At 46.2% G+C, this 13,587-nt stretch overlaps 1 protein-coding gene across 2 annotated transcripts in view; it reads left to right on the forward strand.

The window, feature by feature from the left end:
• Positions 1–13,587, forward strand: part of GNB4 (G protein subunit beta 4) — a 97,415-nt gene that overhangs the window by 60,155 nt on the left and 23,673 nt on the right. The window contains exon 1 of one of the 2 annotated variants that reach the window (XM_083177707.1): positions 8,087–8,400. The exons of the other annotated variant lie outside the window; for it this stretch is intronic. The gene's annotated coding sequence lies outside the window, so the exon portion shown is untranslated. Of the gene's footprint in view, positions 1–8,086; positions 8,401–13,587 lie in introns of those variants that run through there. 2 annotated transcript variants of the gene reach the window in all.

The following is a 13,587-nucleotide window of genomic DNA, read 5'->3' on the forward strand; positions in this document are numbered from 1 at the left end:
TGCAATACCAAAATATTAAATAGATTGATGTGATACCTTTAATTGTCAAATTAAATGAGGTGGTAATCTAGGTGTATGGTGTCCCGAGACCTGTAAGATATAGGACTTGCCTATATTGACCTTGTATCCTGCAAAGAATCCAAAAACGAAAAACGTATCAAGTATAGCCGGAAGTGAAACCTCAAGATTGGAGACAAAAAGCAACGTCATCTGCAAATAAACAAATTTTTAAAACAGCAGATCCATCATTATACCCTCAAACATTGGGTTATTACACAATGCGGTAGCTAACAACTCAAGACTCAAGAGCCAGAGCAACTAGCAGAGGAGAGTGGAGGAAGCCCTGCATGGTCCCTCTTTGAATCTGGAATGGTGAAGAAATATACCCATTACATACAACTTGGGTCTGCTGCATCCAATACAAAGTCCGGAGCACAGTAACAAATAAAGCCGAAAAACCAAAGTTTCTGTTTGTTTCTGGGCATGGTACTGGATACCAGGGAGCAGAAAGTCTTCCTGCCAGGGCACAAGGTTCAAGCGCTCCAGGTACCGGTGAACGATCTATTGACTCCAGTGCAAGTCTCAGTCCACAAATGCATTCGGGTCCTGGGAAAGATGGTTGCCTCTTTCGAGGCAGTCCCATACGGGAGGTTCCACTCCCGTGTGTTCCAGTTAGACCGCCTGAGCAAATGGTCAGGGTCTCATCTGCATATGCAGAGGAAGATTTTTCTGTCCACGAGATCCAGGGAATCACTGAAATGGTGGCTTCATCCTCCAAACCTGCTTGCAGGCAGGAGATTGGGGATTCAGAATTGGATTCTACTAACAACGGACACCAGTCTCCAAAGATGTGGCGCTGTGATGCTGGGAGTGACCTTCCAAGGCAGGTGGATGCTTTTGGAATCCAAACTACACATAAACAATCTGGAGTTGAGAGTGGTGTTTTATGCTCTCCTGCAAGCTGCACCTTGGCTGAAAGATCAGGCGGTAAAAGTCCAGTCAGACAATGCGACGACAGTGGCTTTTATAAACCGCCAAGGAAGCACGAGGAGCAAGTCCTCCATGAGAGAGGTCACCAAGTTGGGCAGAGGCTCATCTGACTGTGCTGTCGGCCATTTTTATCCCTGGGGTGGACAATTGGGAGGTGGACTTCCTGAGTCGTCACGACCTTCACCCAGGGTAATGGAGCTTGAAAGAACAAGTCTTTGCACACATTGTGGATCGGTGGGGAAACCCACAGATAGATCTGATGGCGTCCAGACCCAACAAGAAGTTGGCCCAGTATTGCTCCAGGACCAGAGATCCTCAAGCGGAGGCAGTGGACGCACTGACAACACCTTGGTGCTACGACCTGGTGTAAGTATTTCCGCCAATTCCATTTCTGGCAAAGGTCCTAAAAAAGATAAGATCCTACAGAGTGGAAGCAATTCTGATAGCTCCCGATTGGCCTCGCAGGGTGTGGTATGCGGACCTTCAAGCCATGCTAGCGAACGACCCGTGGTGCCTCCCTCAAGAAAGAGACTTGCTCGCTCAAGGTTCCTGTGTCTGCCAGGCCTTAGAGCAACTACATTTAACGGCCTGGAGGTTGAGCAGCAGATTTTAGCTCACAAGGGATTGCATGCGTCAGTCATCTCTACGATGACTCAGGCCAAGAAGCCGGTGACTTCTACACATTACCACCACATTTGGAGGAGATATGTGGGCTGGTGTGAGCAGCTGAAATTTCCACCAGCAGAATTTAAAGTGGACCGCTTCCTTTATTTTTTGCAGTCTGCTTTGGAGTTGAGCCTTTGTTTAGGTTCCTTAAAGGTACAGATTTCAGCCATATCCATTTTCTTCCAGTAGAAATTGGCTTCCTTGCCGGAGGTCCAGACTTTCCTGCAAGGGGTGCTGCGTATTCAACCCCCTTTGTGCTGCCTACACCTCCATGGGAATTGGAGGTGGTCTTAGCCTTCTTACAGTCATCTTGGTTTGAACCCTTGAACTCAGTGTTAAAATACCTGACATGGAAGACAGCAGTTCTGTTAGCTTTGGCTTCAGCACAGAGGGTTTTAGAGCTGGGCGCTCTGTCTTGCAAGAACCTTATATTCCATGAGGATAGGGTGGAGCTCAGTTTCTTTCAAAGGTTGTTTCGACCTTTCATTTGAACCAACCTATTGTGGTTCCAGCAGGTGGGCCTCACTTGGACATCCCTGCTACTTGGATGTGGTTCGGGCTCTCAGGTTGTACGTCCAGAGGACGGCTAGGCTTCGCAAAACAGATTCCCTATGCTGCAGCTCCGCCCGTCCTTGAATCCTGGATATACTTTGCATACGTTATGTTGAAATCCCCAATATCCCATATGGATGACAAAGAAAATAGGATTTTAATACCTACCAGTAAATCCTTTTCTCGGAGTCCATATGGGATATTGGGCGCCCGCCTCAGTGCCGGATATTGATTGATGGATCCTGTTACTGTTCTCTTAAATTACAGTTATACTGTTACTGTTTTCTTGCCTTCCATTATATTGGCAATCATGTTCTTGGCCATTTGTTGTGTTATGGGTGTGCTGGTTGCATGTCACCACTTTAATACATTATATATGTTAACACATAGTTATATCCTTTTCTCATATACTTTCCATTCCTTCAGGCACAGTTTCATATTAACTGGTCTGTGGGGAGAAAGTAGAGGGGAGGAGCCAGTACAGCCAGTCAAAGAGCTTCTATGTGCCTGTCTCCTGTGGATACCTCTCTTCTCCCATAGGTTATGATGGAATCCCCAATATCCCATATGGACACCGAGAAAAGGATTTACCGGTAGGTATTAAAATCCTATTTTTCTAAAAATGTCGAATATCCTCTCCATTATGTACCTTATCGTCAGACGGTGCCTTGAGTGATGTAGTAAAAGCAGAGGGTTTAGTACATGGTATCAGATTGGAGAGAAAACATCCATTTTTATTCCCAGGCATATAGAATTGAAAGTAGCATTAGAGACCGATTGTGAAGTTTCTGAGTCTAAGAGGGATTCAAATTGTGTTTTTGCATGGAGGAATCTTAATTTTACATTATTGAACAGAGATGCATTGAAAGCTGCATAAGAAGCTGTTAGAGCTTCCTGGGCCTTCAAAACCAAGCCAGAGTGTTCCTTACAGTATTTACCTACAAACGACATTGGGCCAGAATCTCTAAGCTTCAAAAGTGATAAAATCCAGAGTGATAAACAGCCAGCCGATCAGCTCCTACCTGCCATGTCACAGGCTGTGTTTGAAAAATGTCAGGCAGGAGCTGATTGGCTGGATGTTTATCACTCTCTATTTTATCACTTCTGAAGCTTAGAGAATCTGGCCCATTATCTCCCCCTTATAACAGCCTTTGTCATATGCCACAATATCAAGAAATCAGATGACTTTTCCTTGTTATTATGTTTGCATTGCAGAGCCACTACAATTTTAGAATCTGCACTTTAGAGCCCTTAGAAATATAGAACCTAGATTATTTTTTTTATTACCGGTTATTTATATAGCGCACACATATTCCACAGCACTGTACAGAGAGAATATTTGAACATTCACATCAGTCTCTGTTTACAATCTATGGGGCAGATGTATTAAGCCTTAACAAGAGATACAGATAAAGAGAGATAAACGTCCAGCCAATCACCTGTTAACTGTCATGTTATAGACTGGGTTTGAAAAAAGTCTGTAAGGAGCTGATTGGCTGGTTGTTTATCTCTCTTTATCACCCTTGCATTGATCTCTTGTTCAGGCTTAATACATCTGCCCCAATATTCCCTAACACATAGTAAGTACATGCACGCACATTAATTCTAGGGTTCATTTTTTTGGGAGCCAATTAACCTACCACTATATTTTTGGAGGAAATCCACACAAGCATGGGGAGAATATACAAACTCCACACAGTTAGGGCTATGGTGGGAATCTGACCCATGAGCTCAGTGCTGTAGGCAGTAATTCTAACCATTACACCGTCCGTGCTGCCCTATACATAGTCGTCAGAGTTCAAGGGGGTACATTTACTAAGATGGGAGTTCAATTGAAGATGGGATGTTGCCCAACATCCTGGGTGAAATGTAATAGCGTGAGTGAATCAGAGAGTGATAGAGTTTGTAAGAAATATCCAGTCTTTTTAAAGCAACAATTATTTACACTGCAAAACCAGTTTGATTTTGCAGTGTAACTGATTGCCGCTTTAAAAAACCTGATTCTCTTATCCTATTACATTTCACCTCCTATCTTCAATAGAACTCCCATCTTAGTAAATGTACCCCTAGAATATGAGTGGTACAGTAGAAACTGCATTATACAATTATCAGAGATCTAGGTCCGGATGTAATAGCATCCATGTTCAGCATCCGTGCTGCAGAGTATCAAGGCAAAATGTCTATGAATGTATGAGTGAACGTATTTGACCAGTGTTCAAACCAGTTTTCCTCCAAGAAGTGTACACAGAAGGGCTCAAATGCATCCTGTTTTAATGGAGAAAAGATCCTCCTGTTGCCAGTCAATATTTAACACATTGGCCTAGGGATTTATCAGCACAGCGCTTACCTGGATGTGAGCATCATGTGATCAACTTATTTCATACCATGAACTCCCCCCCCCCCCCCCCCCCTCAGTTCGCAAGTGTGGGTGTGTGCACCCAGTGCACAGAAATGCGCATGCGCAATGCAAAAATATCATCCCTGTGCAAAAAGGTCCATCATACACCTGCAGATATTGCCAGTACTACTACTAAAAAATACACTTTACTGCTTTATACCACTTGCTCTTAACTTGTGCACTGGAATTATCATTATATTTAGAAAGGCTACTGATAAAGCTGAATATAAAAATAATAATAATAGAATCTCAAACTTTAGATTTTTGCACCTGATTAATCTCCTCTTGAGAATATAGTTGGGCATAAAATAAAATTGTATGTAAAAAATATTAGTAAAACTATTTTACTGCAACTGAACAAACCAACCAACATTTCTAGATGGACATACATTTTTGTTTCTTGTGGTTCTAGATGGAAAGATGATCCTCAGTAGACTTTCAGGTGCAAAATGGGAGATGTAAGATGTGATAAGTGTGAAATTAGCTATATAGCCAGTGCTAGCTGACACCTACTGTATACATGACCTCTAAAACCTGAGTTATTAATGAGTTGTGGCCTGGTTGACCCCTGTCATGGTGCGGTCTAATAACCCAGGTCCACCAACTGGCAATTCAACCCAGGATATAAAATGGGTTAATCTTGGATCACCCTGTGTATAATGGGTGACCCAGGTTTAATTTGAAGGATCAGACCCGGGACCCAGCTTTGCTATGTGAAAGCGCAATTACATACAACTTCCGCATGTATGAAAGGAAATAATGGAGATAATGATCTTGAAATATATACTGTACATTAAGCATAGGTTTTATGTTTATAGTCTGAGCTAATATTAATTACTGTACATTGTCCATGTTTTCCCTGTGACTAGGGTTTCAGTATGTTTTTGATTAAAGGTAAAAGCCCCCATACACCTGAAAGACATTGCACCCAATCATACAATGCGTGGTCCCGCCGGTTGGAGGATTGGTCCTCTGATCAGAGGTGCTGCACGTCTGATCAGTTGGGATTTGGAGCCTATTGCATGTGCTTTTATGCACATGCAATCGGTTGTTTGACGGCTCATATAACTGACATCCTTTAGGTGGCTATACATCAGATAGACCTGCTTACAATCATGATTGTGTCCAACTTTCCCTTCAACTCCCTAACAGTCCTTGGTGGTTTTTGGACACACAATGTACTCACAATCCGTCATTCAATCCATCTGCTGCATGATTGTATTATTAAAGGTTCCTTTAAATAGAGGGCTGGCCTACTAGGATCAAAAGTATAGGAGTACCAAAAATACTGTTTTTTTTTTTTTTTTTAATTTAAAGGCTGCCAGCAACTACCAATCTGCTGCACCACTTCTGTGGCTCCCAGAACGGATTGTATGATGGATTGTGAGTACATTGTATGTCCAAAAACCACTAAGGACTGCCGTGGAGTTGAAGGGAAAGTTGGACTCCAGGGCCAGTGCTAGGGTGTCTGGCACCCTCCTGCAAACCATAATTTTTGCGCCCTTTCACATTTCCATTGCAACAAGCTGCAGCCCGATTGTGGGAGTGTATGCAACATGCGATCCTATCGAGGATCGGTACTTGTGTAGTTTCACGGCGCCAGTATGGCGCGGTGCGTCTGAGTCCCCTTGCGGGGCTCGCTTTGCTCGCCCACGCTGCGGGCTCGGTGGCTCGCTACGCTCGCCATGCTATTTAAAATCAACTCCATGCCAACATGGATAGTGAGGGTATGAACTATCCATGTTGGCATGGAGTTAAGTTACTTTTTTTGACATATTTCGTGGCGATTGTAGAACCCGGAAGTAGCACAGGGCCATGCTGGTGCCGTGAAACTACACAAGTACCGGAGGATCTCGGGTACATGTACATGTATGCATACACCATCTCAGTGCTGTATCCGCAATATGTTGCAGGCACTAAAGGTGCCCATATACGCTGCGAGAATCGCATACGTTGTGGGCTAGATCGCATTGCACGGCATGCATGCAATGTGTGTGTGATGCGATCCAAAAGCAGTACAAAAAGTATGTGCAGCACATACCTTTTGTACTGTGCGATGCGATCCCTGTGGGAGCGCACATCGTATCGCACGCTGCTATTGGAGGAGGCAGTGACAGTGAGGGCTGAGGCAGCTTTAGCAGAGCAGGGAGGGAGACAGCGCCTTTTCAGCATGGCGCCTCCCTGCTTTGCAGGAGCTGCTGAGTGGGTAGCGCCGGCCCTGTTGGACACAATCATGATTGTAAGCAGGTCTTTCTGATGTATGGCCACCTTTCTTTTTTCATGTGTGATTGGTAAGGTTAAATTGTAACCAGCTGGATCCTCAAAATGTTCACTGTAGCACACTTTATTTAAAAAGATATGCATGCTTATGCTAACAATGGCAAGTCTGCATTATGACTAGCCATTATGACTACCCCCCCCCCCCCCCCAGGCGCGCGGGTGATGCAGCCGCTGCGCTCCACAGGGGGGAATGGGTGATGTGGCTGCCGTTCTTTCTTCTGAGGGCAGCCAGCTAGTGAGGCAGGAGGGCGAGGCCATCGCCGGGAGTGAAAAGGGGTGGGTTGGGGGCGTATCCATAGACTGGATGATCTGTTTGGGGTGTGGCTAGAGTAATTGTGTCATTTTAGCCCTGCCCCTGCCATGCAATGCCGGTATTTCATACATTGCAATGCGGGGACAGGGCTAAAATTACATGATCGCATCATTTGACCCACGGATCACCCTCCGAGGGGTGGTTCATGGGAGATGGAAGGCTTTGCGGGAGGTTTGCCCCCCTTTCCGGGGGGCCAGGAGGGGGACCCGATTTCCAGGACCCTCCCGACCATTCCGGTAGGGTAGGCAACCCTGGGTAGCCCATGGGCTACAGACCAGTGCTAACCACACATGCGCAGACCCCCGGCACCCACCTGAGTACATTGCAGGGATGCTGCATGTGCAGGATGATACATCCCTGCAATAGGATTGCATATTACAATGCGATCCTGGGTTTTAATTAATATTGTATATGCGATCCGTTATAATAGGCCCCATAGAACCTCTAGTAATTCTACCCCTTAATGTCTGCAGGTTTACAGGGGCTTTGTGATGGTGGCTTCTGCAGCCATGTCGAGCTACTGCAAGTGTGTAGCAAACATTACGGTTATGATCTTAACTGCCACTTATCAATTTATCTATATATTTAGATATTAGTGTGTGTGTAGAGTATGTGTGGATATCTATCTATAGACACACACAGTCACACACCTATATCTGGGCGTGTGTGAAGCAGGTGTTGCAGTGTGTGCTGACTGCTGAGTGAAGCCTTTTTTTCTTCCTGTAACTGTACTGACATCTATGTGTATATGTCACTGCTGTTGCTGCTGGCAGAGCGTGATGATTAGAAAAAGGAAGCAGCGTTCTGTACGGTCTCCCCTCCCCTTCGCGTTACTTGGTAGCGTCCATGCTCTTGCTGCGGGTTATACCATTGGCCTGCGGGGGGTGATGAGCATCCGGGCTACGGCGTCGTGTGTCAGTGCTCGGCGTTACAGCGCTGTACGAGCGGGGACTGTGTAGCGTCCGTACACCGGGGCAGCACTACGGTGAGCGAGCTCGGAGCACCGTTGTGGCTGTCACGACCGTGAGGTGTTGGTGCAGGATACCCCTTTTCTCCGGTGTCGGTGGTTGGTGTCTGGGTGTGGCGGATCTAGGGGCCGTGTGATACAGGCTGCCAGAGGCCGCTCCTTCTAACGGGATCTCGGGCTGAGGAGGCGGCGGGGACTGAGGATCACCGAACCGGAGGCCGTCGGCCAGAACGGGTATTGTCACCGGCATGTACTGTACCCCAACCCAGGCAGTAGCATAGGCCTGTTCCGCCCTCCACCCCCATCCTCTCCTCTCTCCCCGGACTCATCCTCCCCTCCATCATCCTCTTCACCCACCGGCCAGATCCTTTCAATTACCACCTTGCTCCCTCTCTCCCATCCCGACCCCATCCTCCCTTCTATCACTTTGCTCCTTCCCTCCCCCGCCCCATCCTTCCCTCCATCATCCTCCGTCCCCCGGCCCCATCCTCCCTTCTATCGCTTTGCTGCTTCCCTCCCCCGCCCCATCCTTCTCTCGCCCAATCCTTCAATTGATGCCCCCCTTCCCATGTCCTCTACTCCTCACCACCCGGCCCCATCCAGACCTCCCATCAATTTTTCCCCATTCTCCCCTCCAACATCCTGGTCCCATCATCCTCTCCTCCCATCCTCATCCATCATCCTCAACTCGCTCCTCTGCCCCATCCTCTCATCCATCATCCTCAACTCGCTCCTCTGCCCCATCCTCTCATCCATCATCCTCAACTCGCTCCTCGGCCCCATCCTCTCATCCATCATCCTCAACTCGCTCCTCGGCCCCATCCTCTCATCCATCATCCTCAACTCGCTCCTCGGCCCCATCCTCTCATCCATCATCCTCAACTCGCTCCTCGGCCCCATCCTCTCATCCATCATCCTCAACTCGCTCCTCGGCCCCATCCTCTCATCCTCAACTCGCTTCTCAGCCCCATCCTCTCATCCATCATCCTCAACTCGCTCCTCGGCCCCATCCTCTCATCCATCATCCTCAACTCGCTCCTCGGCCCCATCCTCTCATCCATCATCCTCAACTCGCTCCTCTGCCCCATCCTCTCATCCATCATCCTCAACTCGCTCCTCGACCCCATCCTCTCATCCATCATCCTCAACTCGCTCCTCGGCCCCATCCTCTCATCCATCATCCTCAACTCGCTCCTCGGCCTCATCCATCATCCTCAACTCGCTCCTCGGCCCCATCCTCTCATCCATCATCCTCAACTCGCTGCTCGGCCCCATCCTCTCATCCATCATCCTCAACTCGCTCCTCGGCCCCATCCTCTCATCCATCATCCTCAACTCGCTGCTCGGCCCCATCCTCTTATCCATCATCCTCAACTCGCTCCTCGGCCCCATCCTCTCATCCATCATCCTCAACTCGCACCTCGGGCCCCATCCTATCATCCTCAACTCGCACCCCGACCCCATCCTCTTATCCATCTTCCCCTCCATCATCCTCAACTCGCATCTCTGCCCCATCCTCTCATCCATCATCCTTAACTGGCTCCTCGGCCCCATCCTCTCATCCATCATCCTCAACTCTCTCCAGACCCCATCCTCTCATCCATCTTCCCCTCCTTGCTCCTCGGCCCCATTTATTTGTTTATTTACAGTTTCTTATATAGCGCAGCAGATTCCGTTGTGCTTTACAATCCTCCCGTTATCATCCTCTCCTTATTCCCCAGCCACATCCTCTGTTCCATTATCCTCCCATCCATCCGCCCCCCCCCCCCCCCCCCCAGCCCCATCCTCCTCTCTTCACTCACTGGCCCCATCCTCCCAATTATCATCCTCCTTCCCTCATCCCACCCTGGCCCCATCTCCCCTGTATCGCTCTTCTCCCTCCTTCACAACCTGACCCCATTCTCTCTACCATCACACTGTTCCCCTCTTTCCACCCGACCCCATCCGACCCCATCCTCCATTTCCCCTCCCTACACCCGACCCCATCCTCCTTTCCATCATCCTCCTTCCTTAACACCCTGGCCCAATCCTTCCCTCCTTCACTCACAGCCTGGCCCCATTCTCTCTTGCATCACTCTGCTACTTCCATCACTCCCTGACCCCATCCTCTCCTCTATCACCCTCCTTCCCTCACATCCCAGCCCTATCCTCTCCATTATTACTCTGCTCCCGCTCATATCCCAGCCCATTATGTCTACCATTCTGCTCCTTCCCTCATCTCTTGGCCATATCCTTAACTCCATGACCCTTTCTTACATACAGACCCCATCCTCCCCTCCATCACCCTGGCCCCTCACTCCCTCATTGACCCCTTTATCTCCTCCTCCTGACACATCCTCTTCTCAATCACCCTTTTTTCCTCACACCCTGGCCCCATCCTCCCCTCCATCATCTCCACTTCTTGACCTTATCTTGCCATCCATCAGCCTCCTCCATTTTTTTACACCTCAGCCCCATCCTCCCCTTCATCACCCTCCTTCTTTTCTGACAACCTGTCCCCTCCTTCACTTTTTATATGTCTACACGCCAGCCTCTTTGTCAGTACTTTAGCCTTCATATCCCAATAGCTTGCAATAGTGATTTAATTTTTCCTTACGAGCATTACTGCTACACTATCAACTTCTTTATTATTGTTCCCTTCTATTCATGCTCCATTATGTCTCCATTATTAGCGAGTATTTCTAGTTCCAATAAAAATGTTTGCACAAATGCCTAAAGCTGTGTACAACAAGGGGCAATATCGCTGGCAATAGGGTTGCTGAGCGACCATATTGCCAGCGATTTGTTTGTGTTGCAGCGATAAATCGTGGGGTGCACACTCTCGTGTTCAGCCTCCTAATGGTCGCTGCGATAAGCTATTTCCCTCTGCGGCTCCCCCGGCATCTCTGGTCGCTGATGAAAAGGAGACACTGAGCAATATATTGCACCGTGTGTACACAGCTTTACTCCCAAAGCATCCTTAAGGTGCCCATGCACTGGGGCAACTTCTCTGAAAGGCTTGACAGTGCGATCTATGTATCGTGCAGCCAGTGGGATCCTCCAATGCACTGCTCAAGTGACCTCGCATCGGACCTGATGTCAAACACATGCGAGTGTGACACACTTCTTCGTCTGATTTTCCAGAATCTTATGAAAAGGGACCAACTTGCCGTGGAATCACCCTAGTGTATGGGCACCCTTACTCTCACTCCAAAATACAGCTTTCACCTTTCTTAAATAGCAAAAACTCATTTCTTTTGTTAGTAACAGATTATCTGTCATTTCTGATCAGATTGACTGACTGATTGTTGAACAGTGTGCCATCATCCTGTATGATCATGAATGGTGTGATTTGTAAAATGTATGGGAGCTTCATAGAGGTAGCCATATAGTAGGTGATATACATGCGATTTGGTCACTTTTATGCGATTGCGCCAATCAATCGATTTTAAAAGCATTTAAATTGCATGATTTTAAAAGCATTTAAATTGCATGTCTTTGACATCAGGTACGATGAGATAATAAATGAAGAAAAAAAAATATATATATATATATATATATATATATATATATCAAAGTTTGCGGGCGGCACTCCAATGATTTTTATAAGTAAGTCAGACACAGACTTCAGCTGTAGCCTAACTACCCTAATCCCTAGAATCAAAACAAACCATCATCAATTTGAGCCCTGTACTTCATTCCAAGATCAATCTTCATGGCTATGTTTCGCTTCCACTCTCTCCTAACCTTTTTTTTTTCTTTGTCAGCTTTATCCTTTGTATTGCCCATTACTCTTTCCCCAAATATCCAATCATTTCAGCTATGCTACAATTTCTACTTTTATCACCCCATCATGCCATTCAATACTTGCAAATATTTTTATTTTCCAAATCGAAAGTGTTAAGCCCTTTCTCCATCATTTCTAGGACACATATTTAGTGTTTGTTTCCACTCTTTCCTCCTTACTGTAGGTATAGTTGAGACTTAAACATTCTCTTAATTGTCTTCCCATGTCAAAACATTGTATATACCTGTGTTCGTACACAATCCATTTTCTGATTGCACTCAAATAGCAGTGGCAAAAGTTCCATAAGCATTAGTATCTAGGCCTTAAGAGGACCATATTTCTTTATAAACCTGTTATCTAAGAAATGTTATCTTAAATATTAATGTTACTGAGCTCTACACACGGTGAGAGATTGGCTAATGGTCAATTTTGACAAGATGCACTGGATATTTTGACTAAGCGATTTTGTCTACGAAATGATAGTCTATGATCTAGTCAAAATTTTCTTGCCTGCACAGTCAATCCATGCTGGACAATGAATGACTAAGCAGGAGAAATCTATCTAGTCAAAATATCACCATGTGTACACCCCTTTTAATCAAAAAAAGGAAGAAAACATTGCCAGCCTCTGCTGAATGGAACCATAGACCTCTACTGTTCTTCACTACATATGTATCCGTTGAACTTAAAGGCTGCTAAACTATGTTCACATAGATTTTTTTTTTTTTTCCCCACATCAGGATTTGCAATTTTCTAAGGGAAAAGGGTCATGTTTATTTGTGGTTTCTCTAAGTTCTGAGGTCAGTCAGGAGATACATTAAGGCAGGGGTGGGGAACCTCAGGCCCTGGGGCCATATGCGGCCCCCTTAGCCGGTCTGAGTGGCCCGCCCACCTGCCCGGCGGCTTTGCCAGGAGTCAAGTACAGGGGAATTCTCGTGAGAGGTCGGTAGATCTCGCGAGATTCCTCTTGATCAACAGCAGCCGGAGACTGTCAGCCATATTCAGCAGCAGCCGCCGGACCGTGGGACGGCCGCAGCAGGACAATTTGTAAGATACATTTTTACATATGGCCCCCATAGGAATTGTTCCAAATACAAACGGCCCTTGGCACAAAAAAGGTTCCCCACCCCTGCATTAAGGGGTCAATCCTATTTATCGTGCAATGGGCCGCTGCCATGGTATTTTAACGTCTTCAGCGGCACCTGAATTCATACCACTTCTGTTTAATATAGATCAACACATCCCATGCCAAAGTCCCAGCTTAGAAACCATGTGTTATACACAGCTATATGCATTGAAGGAAACTGGGTTCTATTGCAAAAAGGGGGAACCCTTCAAGATGTTTGCGTACGGGAAAAAAAATATATAATTCATTTATTACACAAACACACACTAATAATAGTACTTGACCATTAAAATGTACTACAGTGTGAATATAATTGTAATCTTTGAGATTGATTGATATTGGGATACAAATAAATACCCTTATTGTGTATTTGTTTTAGAAAAGTTAACAATCAGTTGTACATTAATAAAGTTGCGTTTAATGTGCTGAACTAAATGATGGTTAATGAAAAGATACATATTATAACTTTTATACCTCATGTCCATCCATTTGATGAGATAGGGTTTATTTGCAAAAACTTTGCTGGTGG

The sequence above is a fragment of the Crinia signifera genome, chromosome 3 (assembly GCF_055691185.1).
Source record: "Crinia signifera chromosome 3, ASM5569118v1, whole genome shotgun sequence".
Classification (NCBI taxonomy): Eukaryota; Metazoa; Chordata; class Amphibia; order Anura; family Myobatrachidae; genus Crinia; species Crinia signifera.